Source organism: Diospyros lotus, chromosome 4 (assembly GCF_014633365.1).
Source record: "Diospyros lotus cultivar Yz01 chromosome 4, ASM1463336v1, whole genome shotgun sequence".
Lineage (NCBI taxonomy): Eukaryota > Viridiplantae > Streptophyta > Magnoliopsida > Ericales > Ebenaceae > Diospyros > Diospyros lotus.
The window spans coordinates 38,644,349-38,660,439 of NC_068341.1; positions in this window are offsets into that span (position 1 = coordinate 38,644,349).

Below are 16,091 nucleotides of genomic sequence, written 5' to 3' on the forward strand. Positions count from 1 at the left end.
ATGCTAAAGACCCTAATTTTACTGCATGGGAAGTAGAGGATTCCTTGATAATGTCTTGGCTGTGGGGCTCAATGCACCTTGAGGTAAGTAAAAATTACATGTTCTTGTCTACAACTAAGGAGATTTGGGATACTGCAAAGCGTATTTATTCTAAAGTGCAAGATGCCTTGGTTATTTTTGATATCAAGATGAAAATAAGTGGTACTAAACAGGGTTCTCTAACTGTCACCGAGTACTATAATAAAATGAATGGATATTGGCTTGAGTTGGATCATTATCAAGATATCAAGATGAAACTCAATGCACCCTGAGGTAAGTAAAAATTACATGTTCTTGTCTACGGCTAAGGAGATTTGGGATACTGCAAAGCATACTTATTCTAAAGTGCAAGATGCCTCAGTTATTTTTTATATCAAGATGAAAATAAGTGGTACTAAATAGGGTTCTCTAACTGTCACCGAGTACTATAATAAAATGAATGGATATTGGCTTGAGTTTGATCATTATCAAGATATCAAGATGAAATGTAGTGAAGATGCAATCACCATAACTGCAATATTTGAAAGAGATAGGGTAGTTGAATTTTTAGCAGGCCTTAATGCTGATTTTGATCAAGTAAGGGTGCAGGTCCTAGGGAAAGACAAAACTCCTTCTTTAAATGAAGTCTTTGCTATTGTTCGTAGTGAGGAGTATAGGAGAATAACTATGCTAAATGAGACTTCTCTTGAGGGATCTGCAATGGCAACTAACAAGAAAGATGCTTCTCAATTTAGGTCACAACAAGGTGGGAATGTTTTTAATCCTAAAGCTCAAAATAAAGATGGTTTATGGTATTCTTTTTGTGAGAAACCCAGGCATGCCAGGGAGACTTGTTTTAGACTCCATGAGAAAGAAGCGGTACTGAATAAGGTAGGAGGAATGAAGAATCTTCAGAATTTTCAACCCTGACAGCAAGTTCAAGCCTATCAAGCTGCCAAAGAGGAAGAGATTGCATTGGAGAAGACATATTCAGTTACAACCGATTCATCTATCATGACCGAATAGCTTAATGCTGAAGAAATCAGCAAGCTTAAAAGCATCCTAAAGACTATTCAAGGTGGTTCTTGTTCCATGGCCCAAACATGTATTTGCTTGAATTATGAATCTAGTATTGCCTCACATACTATTAGGAATAATCTATGGATTATGGATTCGAGGAATAATCTAGTATTGCCTCACATACTATTATAAAGGCTACTGATCATATGGCCTTTAATATAAATGTCTTCGATTCCTATACCCCACTAAGTAGCTCCAAAAAGATAATGGTGACCAATGGTAATACAATTTCTATAGCTGGACATGGTAATGTAAATCTTAATTTCTCATTCCCTATGCAACATGTTCTTCATGTCCCGAATCTTTCTAGCAACTTGTTTTCTGTTCATAAGCTAACCAAGGATCTAAATTGTTGCGTTGTCTTTTTCCCAAACAAATGTGAATTTCAGGCACTGGACACGGGGAAGAAGATTGGAGTTGGTGAGGAATGAAATGGGTTGTATTTTCTAAAGACATGCAGTGTTGATCTTTCAGCCTACTCTTCTCAGCTAGCTTTAGCTTCTTTGATTCCTATTCAACTAATTGTTTTGATTCATGATTTTTGGCTTCAACATTGTCGTTTAGGGCATCCTGCCATTAGTACTATGCAGTCTATGTTTCCAACTATGCTTAGAAATTTGGACAATTCTAATCTTCATTGTGATGTGTGTGAACTTTCTAAACATCATAGAGTTTTATATCCCGTGAGTAACAATTTATCTTCTCTTCCATTTACTTTGATTCATTCGGATGTGTGGGGACCATCTAAAATTCCTAATTGTTCTGGGGCTAGGTGGTTTATTACCTTTATTGATGATTGTACAAGAACAACTTGGGTTTATCTCTTAAAGAATAAGGTTGTTATTAGTTCTATCTTGCCTATTTTCTATAAGATGATATCTACTCAATTTGGGTCTCAAATTAAAAAAATCCGAACTGATAATGCAAGAGACTACTTCAATCATCACTTGCATAACTTCTTCCAGCAAGAAGGTATAATTCATGAGTCTTCATGTGTTGATACTCCTCAACAGAATGGTGTAGCAGAAAGAAAAATGAGACATTTGCTCAATGTTACTAGAGCTCTCTTACTACATCATTATGTCCCTAAGTCTTTCTGGGGTGAGGCAGTTTTGACTGCTGCCTACCTAATTAATCGAGTTCCTTCTGCTCTTCTAAAACACCAAAGCCCAATTCAATATTTGTCCTCTTATTTTCCAGCAGTGTTTTCTCATACTCCTCTTCATTTGAGAGTCTTTGGTTGTGTTGTTTTTGTCCATGTATCCAAACATCATAGGGATAAACTGGACCCTCGAGCCCTCAAATGTGTGTTTCTTGGTTATTCACCCACTCAAAAAGGATACAAGTGTTATCACCCTATTACTAGAAAATTTTATGTGACTAAAGATGTTACTTTTGTTGAAAATTAGTCATTCTTTGGTCCTCCTAGTGCTGATATTCAAGATACACACATATCTATAAATAATGATCTTCCCATTTTGGAAACCTCTCATGATTTGCAGATTCATGCTCCATCTAACTCTTCATTAGATGAATAGAACCAGCCGAAACCTCCAAAGGAACAGCTGCCATCCACTCCAATTCGATTCAAAGGATCTCCCTATGTCTTTAAGAGGAGAACACAACAACAATAGCCCATTCTAAAACCTCTTCCAGCTCCGGTTTCCTCTCCTAATCCAGGTAATGAAACCTCACATTGTTGTCCCTCTGCTTCTCAGCCCAATTCTGCCACATCTGATTCACTGCCTGCATCAATTACTAATGATCTTGATCTACTAATTGCCCTTCGCAAAGGGAGCAAAAGCTACACCCAACACCCTTTGGCCAATTATATGTCCTATCACCGCTTTATCTCCAAATCATATGGATTTTCTGACTTCCTTAGACACAATTCCTATTCCTAAGATAGTTAATGAGGCTTTCCAAGATCAAAATTGGGTTCAAGCAATGCAGAAGGAGATGAGGGCCTTAGAAAAAAATCAGACACGGGACATTGTCCCTAAGCCAAAGGGAGTTAAGCCTGTAGGCTGCCCGTGGGTTTTTAATCTCAAATATAATGCAGATAGGTTCCTAGAAAGGTATAAGGCAAGACTAGTTGCTAAGGGATACACACAAACTTATGGTATTGATTACCTAGAAACTTTTGCTCCGATAGCCAAAATGTCAACTATGTGTATCCTATTAGCCCTGGCAGCGCACTATGGCTGGAAGTTGCACTAATTTGATATAAAGAATGCTTTTTTGCATGGGATTTAAAGGAAGAGGTGTTCATGGAACCCCCTCCCGGCTTTGATAAAGGGTTGTCTGGATAGGTATGCAAATTAAGGAAAGGTTTTTATGGCCTTAAACAATCTCCTCGGGCCTGGTTTGATCATTTTTCTAAAGCCATGAGGCATATGGGTTATTCTCAAAGTAGGGGTGGTGATCATACTCTTTTCTTTAAGCATTTCTGTGGGGGAAGGGTAACAGATCTTTTGGTTTATGTGGATGATATTATTGTCACTGGAAATGACTGTGAAGAGCAGGTACAACTTAAGGATAATATGTCTAAGACTTTTGAAATTAAAGATCTTGACATTTTGAAGTATTTTTTGGGTATAGAGGTAGCTTATTCTAAAGCAAGTATCTTCTTATCCCAAAGAAAATATATTCTTGATCTATTGCATGAAACAGGTTTGCTAGGTGGCAAAGGTGCAAGTGCTCCTGTAACGCCCCACTCTTCCGAGCGTTAAATAACTTAAGAATTTTAGGAATATATATTTTTTTTCAATTTAAACCATTTCCCGACAATCCCGTTTTACCTTCCCAGCATACTAAATAAGAATCAATAGGCTAAGACAGGTAATCATCATAATTGTGGAAGCTTAAAATCGAAACCTGATATGGTATATAATCAATTCACTTTATAACAATATAAGAATCCGTACCATTACATCATATCTTCAAAAGCCTTAACACATAAATACATGGAGATTTGCTTTCCGAGATATTAGCTAAACACCTCAGATGCAATCTAATGATATCTCAATCATACATTGCCATTTCTCATCTCATCTGATACATATCCGAATCTTCCTGAACAAACGAAATACCGGATCAACCTGCTGAATCATCGGACACGTCACCCCGTGCCGCCATACCTCAATCACGCTCTTGCCTAAGCTGCAAGTTCTAACTATAACGTTTGAATGTTCCAGGAGCATAATCTATTAGAAGATGAAACTTCTAGTGAGGGTTCAAAAATATATATATATATATATATATATGAATGCATGATGCAATAACGTGAACAAACATTCGCCCTAGTGTAACTTCCCTGGCCCACAAGTCTGGCACGGAATCCTAGGCAGAATCTTGGCACCTCCAGCAAGATAATTCTAACGTTATCCCATCAATTGCTCTTGGGGAATTACGACTACACTCTTAGCGTGACATCCCATTCCCATGCACAAATATCAATATGACAATAATATCATGCCATGCAAATATCACGACTTTCCATGCAATATAACAAAATGAATCATATCTTTCATAAATATCATGCATAATAAACAATCATATCATATAGGATAGGAAAAGTCACATTTAGAGATAAACTCTAATTTCTTAAAAAGCACGCATCGCCTCGATATGTGTGCCCGACATTGATTTTCGTGCCAACTCTCGAAAGTTGCCCCAATCACTTTTCCTCAAGCACATAAATCATAAAAAACATATTTAATCACTAAATATCTCAAAACCCCAATTTCTAGACATTTTCCTTCATTTTCTTCCATTTTCCTTTCTAAAAATTCGAATAAATACCTTTGGGACTATTTCCTCAAATCTCTTTCCATAACAATTCAATATATCCTATGAACTTCAAAGGAAAAATACTGAACTTACCCAGATATTGCGTTTTCACGCTAAATGAGGTTGCTCGGTGCGAAAACCGAGACATCGGGAAGGCAACCCTCAAAACTTTTTGCACAAACCCTCGTAAAATAATTTTCTTGATTTTTTGGCATTTTTTTCCAAATTTTTCGGACTCCCATGCGCCTTCACACGTGGGCTGCGCGTGCTGACCAATGCGTGTGGCCCACACACCGGTCATCTTCCCCGGCGACGATTAGCCGGAGCTTCTGGTTTTCTCCACCATCTTGACCGCTTCCTTCAGTCAATCAGTATGGAGCATCTTGAAGGCTGAAAGGACCACCAGAAGAGGTCCAACTAGAGGCTTAAAGCCTCGGCCAGGCGGATCGCCTCCCATCTCCGGCGAGCATCGAACACCCCCAAAACAGCCACCAAAATGCTTCAAACTTACTAGAAACGATCCTTAGGCTATGGGCAACAAAAGCCCCCTATTTTGGTCTCCCAATTTGTTCGAAATCAGCCTTGATTTGAAGCTCCAACTCTTGAAATTTTCGGCCTTCATGGACGCCTATTTATAGGCAAATATGAACCTTCAAAAGCCCTTACTCGGCCAACCCAAGGCCTTAAGAGATTCTACCTCCCTTAGATGGCTCTGGAACGAGCCCTTGTCAACCAAGAAAGCCATTTGCAGGCCGCGACAATCTGACCGAACTTTCGGTCGATTTTTTTGCTTTTCTGGCCAACCCAGTGGCCGTTGTCGGCCCATGCCTTTACAAAAGATGCTCCCCCAACCATCCCTCGTGCAATCCTGTGGCCAAAATCGGCTGTAGCCGACCAGTAAGATGCTGGTCGATTTCCCATTGCTAGCTTTTTCCTTTTTTTGCACTTTAGCCCCTCAAATTTTGGCTCTTACCTTTTTGGCCCTTTTCACATAGCCCCTTAACTTTCCATAATTGCATTTAAAACCCTCAAGTCCTAAAACATCTATTTGACTCCTGAAAATTCTTAAAAAAATATCGTTTTGACCTCCCTCTGACAATTTCAAAAAACTACACTTAGGCTCGAATATTCGTTTTGGCCCTAAACCCTTCGTTTCTTCTTGAAACCGCTGAAGGTTTGTTCCTTAAGAAAAACTGAAGCCCCCATCAAGCTTTCGTTGACTTCCCGAAAGTCGCCTTCAATGATTCGGTTTTGCAGCCTAAATGCCAGGTGCATTTTAACTGTACCGAAAATCATTCCCAATCCGATTTCTTTTGATACCATAAATTCTATCTCAGGATACTCGTTAATGCCACATCATTTTCCTTTAACATCTCAGCTTCAGGGCACTCCCTATAGTCGATTTGGTCTTTCATACGGTAATAAATTACCCTTATACCCTCAATTTATCTAAAATTTTATTTTTGCCCCAAGATAATTTACTCTTGAGCCCTTTTGAAATTCTTGGGTGTTACAACTTCGGTGGAATTTAATGTTGAACTATGTGATCAAGGTCAACCGGTGGATAAAGGGAGGTATCAATGATTTGTCGGCAGGCTAATCTACTTATCTCACACCAAACCAAATATTGCCTTCGCAGTAAGTTTGCTTAGTCAGTTCATGCATTGTCCTACATAAGACCATATGCAAGCTGTACGAAGAATTCTGTGCTATTTAAAGACAACTCCAGGTAAAGGAATCTTATTTAAAGCTGGGACAATTTGGATATCACAGGATACACTGATGCAGACTATGGAGGGTCTTTGGTTGATAGAGGTTCTACCACAGGTTATTGTGTCTTCTTAGGTGGAAATTTGGTTTCTTGGAGGAGTAAAAAGCAAGGGGTAGTAGCGCGATCAAGTGTTGAGGCTAAATTTCGGGCACTAGCAATGGGCCTATGTGAGTTACTATGGTTGCAAATTATTTTGGAAGATTTGAGGATTTTCAGCCATAGACCAATCAACTTGTGTTGTGATAATAAGTCAGCTATAAATATGGCACATAATCCTGTGCAACATGATCGCACCAAATATATGGAGATAGATAAACATTTTATTAAGGAAAAATTAGAAGCCGGTTTGATTTGCATTCCGTATGTGTCTTCGGAAGAACAGCTGGCTGATTGTTTGACCAAAGGGCTGCCTCCTAAACGGTTTGAAGACTTGGTGTGCAAGCTAGGGATGGCTGATATCCATTCCCCAGCTTGAGGGGGAGTGATAAAATATATTCTCTTTTCTCCTTATTTATCTTGTATTTTATCTATCTTGTACTTTATCTTATTTCTTTCTTGATTAGGTTTATTTGTATTTTTCTTTGTTGTAATCTAGTCCTATAAAATAGGAATGTAATCTCTAAAATCTAGGAGAATTCTTAGGAAATTCTTGTATAAATATTTTTCATTCATATTAATAAAATACACGGGAATATCGCTTCCCTTCCTCCTTTTCTACACCATGTTTAGTAAATAAAGTGTGGTTGGCCTCACCTTACTTGTAGCCAAATTGTTTCAAAGTTGAGCTGAACTTCTTAAACCATGCTCTAGGGGATTGCTTCAATCCATAAAGAGATTTATGTAACTTGCATACCTTGCCAATTGCTCCTTGTTCCTCAAAACTGGGTGGCATCTTCATATATACCTCTTCTTCTAACTCACCATTTAGGAATGCATTCCTGATATCAAATTGAAACAACTCCCAATCTAAATTCACAACAATAGATAAAAGCACCCTAATAGAGTTTAATTTTGCCACTAGAGCAAAAGTTTCTTCATAATCGATCCCATGGGTTTGAGTGTACCCTTGGGCAACCAACCTTGCTTTATAACAATCTATACTCCTATCTGATCTATATTAATGGTAAAAACCCATCTGTAGCCTATAATCTTTTTGTTTTTTGGTAAATCAACTAGTTCCCATGTTCGATTGCTCTCCAATGCTTTAATCTCCTCCATCACAACCCTTTTCCAGTTTGGATTGCTCAAAGCTTCCTGTATGCTGCTGTTTGTGTTGTACATTAGATAAAAACTATCACTGCTATAAATTAGGAGAATATCTAGGAGATTTTGTAGGAATTTTCTTTATATAAGTTTAACACTAGCTAATGGAAGATTAAGGGAGAAAAGTTGAGTTCTCCTACGATATTTGTTCATGGTATCAGAGCCACAATTTGTGGACTCTTTTTCATTCGTGTCTTTAACTCCTTGAAGGAGTCTTGAGTCGAAAGAATGGCAGGAAAGGTCTCGTCTAGTGAGACCTCTTCTGCTACCTCTCCGATCAACCATCATGGATCCATTATTCTAGCAACAATGGATAGCCAATCCCTCCAGATCACACATCACAAGTTAAATGGGGCCAACTATAGGGAATGGTCACAATTGTGCTGTTAGTTGTTAGAGAGAAAGGTAAAGAAGGCTACCTAATCGGTATTACACTTAAACCGAATTCAGAGGCAGCAACATATGGCATACTAATCGGTATTTACGCCTAAATCGAATTCAGAGGCAGCAACATATGGCATATGGGAAGTTGAGAATGCCACGGTTATGGCTTGGTTAGTGAACTCAATGGAGCCAAAGATAGGAAGGAACTCTTCTACAAGATGGCTTGTGAGATTTGGCAAGCAGTCCAAGAAGTCTACTCTGATTTGGAGAATACAGCTCAAGCATTCTAGGTTAGATCACTCATACGAACAACCAAGCAATGTACAAACTCAGTCACTGAGTATTTTAATACCTTAACCGAGTTATGGCAAGAAAGTGATTTATTTCATGAGATTAAATGGGAGTGTGCTGCTGATAGTACAAAATATGAGAAGATGGTAGAGAAGGAGAAAGTGTTTGACTTCCTACATGGTCTAAACTCGGATCTAGATGAGGTTAGAGGCAGATTGTTGGGAACAAAACATTTTCCAACAATGAGAGAAGTATTTGCAGAGGTTAGAAGGGAAGAGAGTCGAAAGAAGGTGATGTTCTCGAGCTTAAGGCAGTCTAACAATGAGGTATATTCTTTAGCCTCAGCTCGAAGTAGTTTCCGAGGAAAGCAGCCACATGCTGCAACTAAAGGAGAGAACCCCAAAGAAAAACAATGGTGTGAATACTGCAATCGACCATACCATACTAAGGACACATGTTGGAAAATCCATGAAAGCCGGCTGGATGGAAACCAACAAGTCAAAGAAAAAAAGCACAATCAGCCTATACGATGAAAGTTGAAAAAGGGAGTGCAACAAATTTCAGTCTAACTGCTGCTCAGATGGAGGCTCTACAAAGCTTGCTAAACCAAACCAAGGTGACTCAAACTGAAATCCCGGAGAATCCTAATCCAAGAGTGTCTCTGGCAGGAAAAGGTACTGAAATATACTCTCTAATGTCTCAAAAATGCCTTACAAACTACTGGATCATAGATACAGGTGCTTATGATCATATGACAGGTGATCTAAAATTGCTTTCTGATTATGAAACCTGTGATAAACTGATTAATGTTGTTATGGCTAATGGTACCATATCCTGTGTAAAGGGAAAAAGAACTATAAATCTTGGAGAATTACCCCTTAAATCGGTACTTTATGTGTCAAATCTCCAATGCAACTTACTGTCAGTTAGTAAGTTAACTCAAGATAAAGATTGCATGGTGACTTTTTTCAAAAATTGTTGTATTTTTCAGGACCTAACCTCGGGAAGGAAGATTGGCAGTGCTGAGATGAGAAGGGGACTTTATCAAACATCAAGAGCAGATTATTCTTCTGTTTTTTGGTCATTTATTTCATCTTCCTTGTCTATGGTTTCTAATTCAGACTTATTGTTATGGCATCAACGTTTGGGACATCCAAGTTTGGATTATCTTAGATGTTTGTATCCTTCATTTTCTAGCAATAAGATTCAAGATTTCATTTGTGAACATTGCATTCTTGCAAAACAAACCAAAACCTCTCATCCTAATCGTGCTTATAATCCTTCAAAACCTTTTCATCTTGTTCATAGTGATAATTGGGGGCCATCTAGAACCTCAAATCTCACTAACACTCGATGGTTTATTACTTTTATCGATGACCATACACAGATATGTTGGGTTTTCTTAATGAAAGACAAATTAGAAGCTTATCTTGTATTCCAAAATTTTCATCTCATGATAAAAAATGTCTTTCAAACCCTAATTCATATATTGAGAACTGACAATGGAAGAGAATATTTCTACATTGATTTCAACAAATACCTAAGCGAGCATGGTATCATTCACCAAAGCTCATACCCATATACCCTCAACAAAATGGGATAGCTGAGAGAAAGAATCGCCATCTTCTTGAGACAACAAGACCCCTTATGTTTACCCATTCGGTTCCAAATTCCTATTGGGGAGAAGCAGTATTAACAGCTGCATATTTCATTAATAGGCTTCCCTTAAAGACTCTAAAGTTTAGGACTCCCTTAGATGTACTTCTTGAAACTTTTCCTCATCATAATAGAGTCCTAAACTCCCTTACTCCTTGAGTGTTTGGCTGCATTGTTTTTTTTTCACAACAATGTGCCAACACTGTCCAAGTTGGATCCCAAGTCTACCAAGTGTGTATTTGTGGGGTACTCATCTAACCAAAAAGGGTATAAATGCTACAACCCTAGTACCCGAAAATCTATTGTTTCTTGTGATGTTTCATTCCTTGAGAATAAGTCATTCTTCCATGACAATTCCCAGCAGAATTTCATTGAAACAACACCTCATTGGGACCCATTGATACCTATTCCAGATTTGTCTCCTACTGTCCTTACACCTATTCATGATAAAGAATCCTCTCAAACCACATCTGAACCTTGTCTAGCCCCTATTCCTTCACCTCAAACCTGCCAAGGGGGAGTAAATAAAGAAACCAAAAATCAGGAGGATGATCAGCCCCAAAGTAAACCAACTCTAAATGTTTACTCAAGAAGAACTCTTGATTCTCAGCCTACTAACCTATCTGAACCTTGGAGAAGTCCTGAAATTACTGAGAGGAATACTCAAGGTATTAACAATGAATAGGAGACAAACAAGTAGCAGAAATCAGATCTTGATATTCCTATTGCTTTGAGGAAAGGGACCAGATCTTATACTGAGCATCCTATCACCAATATCCTAGGATACTCCAAATTGTCCCCACAATTCAGAGCCTTTACTATCAGCATTGATAATGTGAGTATTCCTAAGGATATTTATCATGCTTTATAGGAGGAAAAATGGAGGAAAGCTGTAATGGAGGAAATGCATGCCCTAGAAAAGAATGGTACATGGGAGATAGTGAAATTACCCAATGGAAAAAACATCGTTGGGAGCAAATGGGTCTTTACTGTTATGTATAAATCAGATGGAAAATTTGAGAGATACAAGGCTAGGCTTGTAGCTCAAGGCTTTACTCAAACTCAAGGCCTTGACTATGAGGAAACTTTTGCACCGGTGGCCAAACTTAATTCCATTTGGGCGATCTATCATTGGCAGTTAACTTGGATTGGAAACCCCACCAATTAGACATTAAAAATGCCTTCTTGAATGGTGAGTTAGAAGAAGAAATTTATATGAGGATTCCCCCAAGTTTTGAAAGAGAAGATACAAGAGGGAAAGTTTGCAAGCTAAAGAAATCACTATTTGGCCTCAAGCAATCACCAAGGGCATGGTTCAAGAGATTCAGTGAAACTTTACAATAACTTGGATATAGACAAGGACAAGCTGACTACACATTATTTATAACGACAGATTTTGAGGGAAAAAAGACCATTCTTATAGTTTATGTGGATGATATAATTACCACCGGAGACAACCATCAAGAGATTGAACTATTGAAGCATCAACTAAGAGAGGCATTTGAAGTTAAGGATTTGGGAGATTTAAAATATTTCTTGGGATTGGAAGTATCAAGAAGCAATGAGGGTATTTTCATCTCACAAAGAAAATACACTCTTGACCTTTTGAGGGAAACTGGTAAACTCGGGTGCAAGCCAACTAGCACTCCTTTAGAACCAAATTGGAAGAATAAAGATGAAAAGAATGAAGAGGAACAAGTTGATATGGGTAGATTTCAACGTCTAGTGGGAAAATTGATCTACTTATCTCATACAAGGCCAGATATTGCCTATGCGGTAAGTATAATTAGTCAATTCATGCATTCTCCAACCAAAAGACATCTAGAAGCTGCTTATCATATCCTAAGATATTTTAAAGGCACACCTGGGAAATGATTGTTGTTTAAGAAAAATAGTGAAAAGAGGAATAAAGAGCTATTCAAATGCAGATTGGGCAGGATCTGTTAAAGACAGCAAATCCACATTAGGGTATTGCACAAAATTATGGGAAACCTAGTCACATGGAGAAACAAAAAGCAACAAGTTGTTTCACGTAGTAGTGTCGAGGCCGAGTATCAAGCCATTGCACAGTGCATTTGTAAGATAATTTGGTTAGAAAAGTTAATGAAGGATATGGACATACCAATCACAGCACCAAAAATACTTTATAGCGATAGTAAATCAATCAAAGTATAGTGAATAATCCAGTACAACATGACCTGATGAAACATGTGAGAATTGACAGGCATTTTGTTTGGGAAGAAATAGAAACAAGAGATATAAGACTAACTTATGTTCCTACCAAAGATCAGGAGGTAGATATCTTGACTAAGACAATGTAGAAACAAGTATTTGAAGTAATAAAAGACAAGTTGGGAATGATAGACATCTATTCGCCAGCTTGAAAGGGAGTGTTGGAAAAGACTCCTTGTTCAAGAAGGAGAAGACCCGAGATAATGCAAATTTTATTCAAGATAATATTCTTATTTAATTTAAGTTTGTGTTGTACATTATATAAAGACTATTGATCAGTATATTTTGCACTCTTATTTAGTGGCTCAATCTTAGCATTTAAGTATTCAATGAACATGATTGCTACTCATTTTGGGCTCAATATTGTCAATATAGGTACACATCACATGCAAAGCGGAAATGGAACAAAAAGAAACGATTTTGGTGTATGATAGGAGTGGAAATAAAACTTGAAGGCATGCTCAGCTATCAACTTGAAATGAGATGGAGAAAGTGAAAGTGGAACAAGAGCAGAAAGTGGAAGGCGAAGAAGAAAGAAGCTAAGGAAGAAATTTAGTGGCCTACAGCGGTATGCATTCCGCTGTAGGACCACTATAAGAATTAGTTTCTGGAGCTCACGATCTTACAGCAGAATGCATACCGTTGTAAGACTGCTTTAGGAGTTGCTATTTGGAGCTCACGGGTCTGCAGCAACAAGCATATCGCGGTAGGACCGTGGTAGCGTTTTGAACTTCAATTCAAAGCCCGATTTCACACCGTCTCCGTCCAAATCAATGGGAAACGAGAGTTTTCACTGTGCACAACTTTAATAATCTAAAAAATACTATATAAAGACTTATTCTTAAGGGATTTGAGAGTTTTTTGGAAGGAAGAAGAGCAGACGGAAGATTGAAGACTATACTCTTGGGTTGTATTTTTCTTTTCTTTCTCAATTATTTGCTATGGATTCTAACTCTTTTCTTTTTCTTCTAATTGCAAGAATGCATTGCTAAGTGTTTATAGCTAGGGTGAATGATGAAACCTCGACTTCTAATGGTTTGATTTAAAGTTATTCGGTTTGCTATTTTCTTATTCATTCGGGTTGATTGTTTGTTATGTTCATAATGCCATTTTAATGCCTGATCACCATTGAAACATATTTGTGATTTGTATTGCTTTCAAGAGATTCAATATGGATTAGACATGGTAGCAAACAACGTAGGGTCCTATAATAGGTAGAGATACCATTATGCCCTATGAAATCATTTTGTGATGATCTCCGTGATTGAATACATGTTTATATGTTCGAAGGTTGACTAGAGATAGTTAATCTCATATATATACATAAAACTGAATGACCATCGAGAGAGGCTTTTGGTTGTAATTGGATCATCGATTTTCAACCTAAGATAAGGAATAATAAGATCCGGGTAATGAATAATTGAATCATAGAAGGCCGACGGTGGATTCACAAACCCTAGTGCCTTATCCTTGTGAGTTTTTGAATCAAAGAAATTGTTTTAGTTGCATCTTTTATTAGTAAATTAGTTTTCATTGCAATTGAAGACATTGTTAATGTGTGTGTTAGGTTAAGGTTAAATCAGTTAGAGTAAACGTCAAAAGTTAATCCTCGTGGGTACGACACTCTATTCATCACTATATTACTTGTCACGATCTATCCACTTGCAGGATAGAATTAGGCGGACAACTATCACTGCTGTAAATTAGGAGAATATCTAGGAGATCTTGTAGGAATTTTCTGTATATAAGTTTAACACTAGCTAATGGAAGATTAAGGGAGAAAAGTTGAGTTCTCCTACAGTATTTGTTCAAAATCGCGGGTTGTTGTATTGTTATCCTCACTTGTTGGACCAGTCTTTGGTTCTAACAATTGACTGATTTAAGGATCTGGTTGCTTTGGTCTTCTTGAGTACACTTTAATTGGTTTTTTAGGACTCAAGACTTCCTTTGTATCAGTCTCCCCTAGTTCAACTGATGAGTGAATTGGTTTAGGGCTTGAACAATCTAGTTTCAACTGCATCTGTTTGAATAGGATCATCATTTGGAATAGAGGGAGAGATAGGTAATATAATAGGCATTGAAACAGTGGGATCCCAATTGTTTTCCCCTGTTTTTGGCAGATTACCTGAGTGGTAGAATCTAGTTTCATTGAAAGTTACATCATAAGACAAAGAATTTTTGTGATGTAGGACAATAGCATTTATATCCCTTTTGAGTGGGTGAGGAACCAATGAATATGCACTCGAACGCCTTAGGTTCTAGTTTATGGCGATTGGGGTTGGTTTGGTAGATATATACCACACATCCGAATACTTTTGGAGGAAGAGTGTTGAAAATCCTAACATGAGGAAAGATGGTCTTGAGGTTGTGCAATGGAGTTTGGTATTTCAGGACCTTGGTTGGCAGCCTATTGATCAAGTAAGAGGCTGTTAAGACAGTTTCACCCCAATATTTGTTTGGAGTAGAACTTGTAAACATTAGGGCTTTAGCCGTAAATGGCGATTTTTTCTCTCAATTACCCCATTTTGTTGGGGTGTATAGGGGCAAGTGCTTTGATGTAAAATCCCATTTGTACTGAGGTATTGAGTGAATGGGTACGAAAAATATTCTCGGCCATTATCAATCCTAAGAATGCAACTAGAGAACTGAAATAAGTTTAGGATGAATTTGTGGAAATTCTGAAAAATTGCACAAACCTCAGATTTTTCCTTCATTAAGTATACCCAAGATACTCTTGTGTGGTCATTAATGAAAGTCACAAACCACCTAGCACCATATTTAAGTTTGGAACTCTAGCTAGTCCCCAAATATCACTGTGGATCAAATGAAATGGTTTGGAAAGAGTGTATGAATTTGGTTGACAAGAACTATGAGTTTGTTTGGCAAGTATGTAGTGATCACAGTTGAGAACCAACTATTCTTTATTGATGAATAAATCAGGGTACAAATGTTTCAAATATTGAAAGCTAGGATGACTGTCGACGTTCGGAATTGGTCGACCGTGATTCGTTGGTCCGCACTGATCAAATGAACAAGGAAAGAGAGAAAGGAAGAGACACACTGAGGAATGTTGTATGGTTCGGTCAGCATTCCTCTTGCCGGTTGGCCCCCTACAAGAACTCCGACGTTCAAGTGAGTAAGGGAGTAGGAAAAATATGCAGCGTATCAGTAGGTTAGTAGAAAAAGCATACCTTGACTCTGGAAAGAGCTTACTGATATAGGAGGAGGAGATGTCCTCCTGTGCACATGCATCTTGTGTCTGTAGGTGATGAGACTGAATACCCGGCGTCGGCGGAGGTACCTAGATGGTGGCATGGCGCCGACGAGACCTTTATTAATGAGGATGGGATTTAAGGTAGGCGTACGGATATCCAGAGGCGGCTGCAATGATGCTGCTTGCAGGCTGGTATAAGGCCAGGATGGGACTGGCATGGGCCAAGAGGATGGAGCCAAATTGGGCCTGAACGGCCTGTTCAGAATAATACCCATTCCATCGCTACTCTTTGGTTATTCCACGGTCTCCTTCTCATGCGAGATGAACAGCTCATTCAGCGAGCTGGGAGCCTCGCTGGGAGCGCACTTGGCTAGATTAGCGAACTGGAAA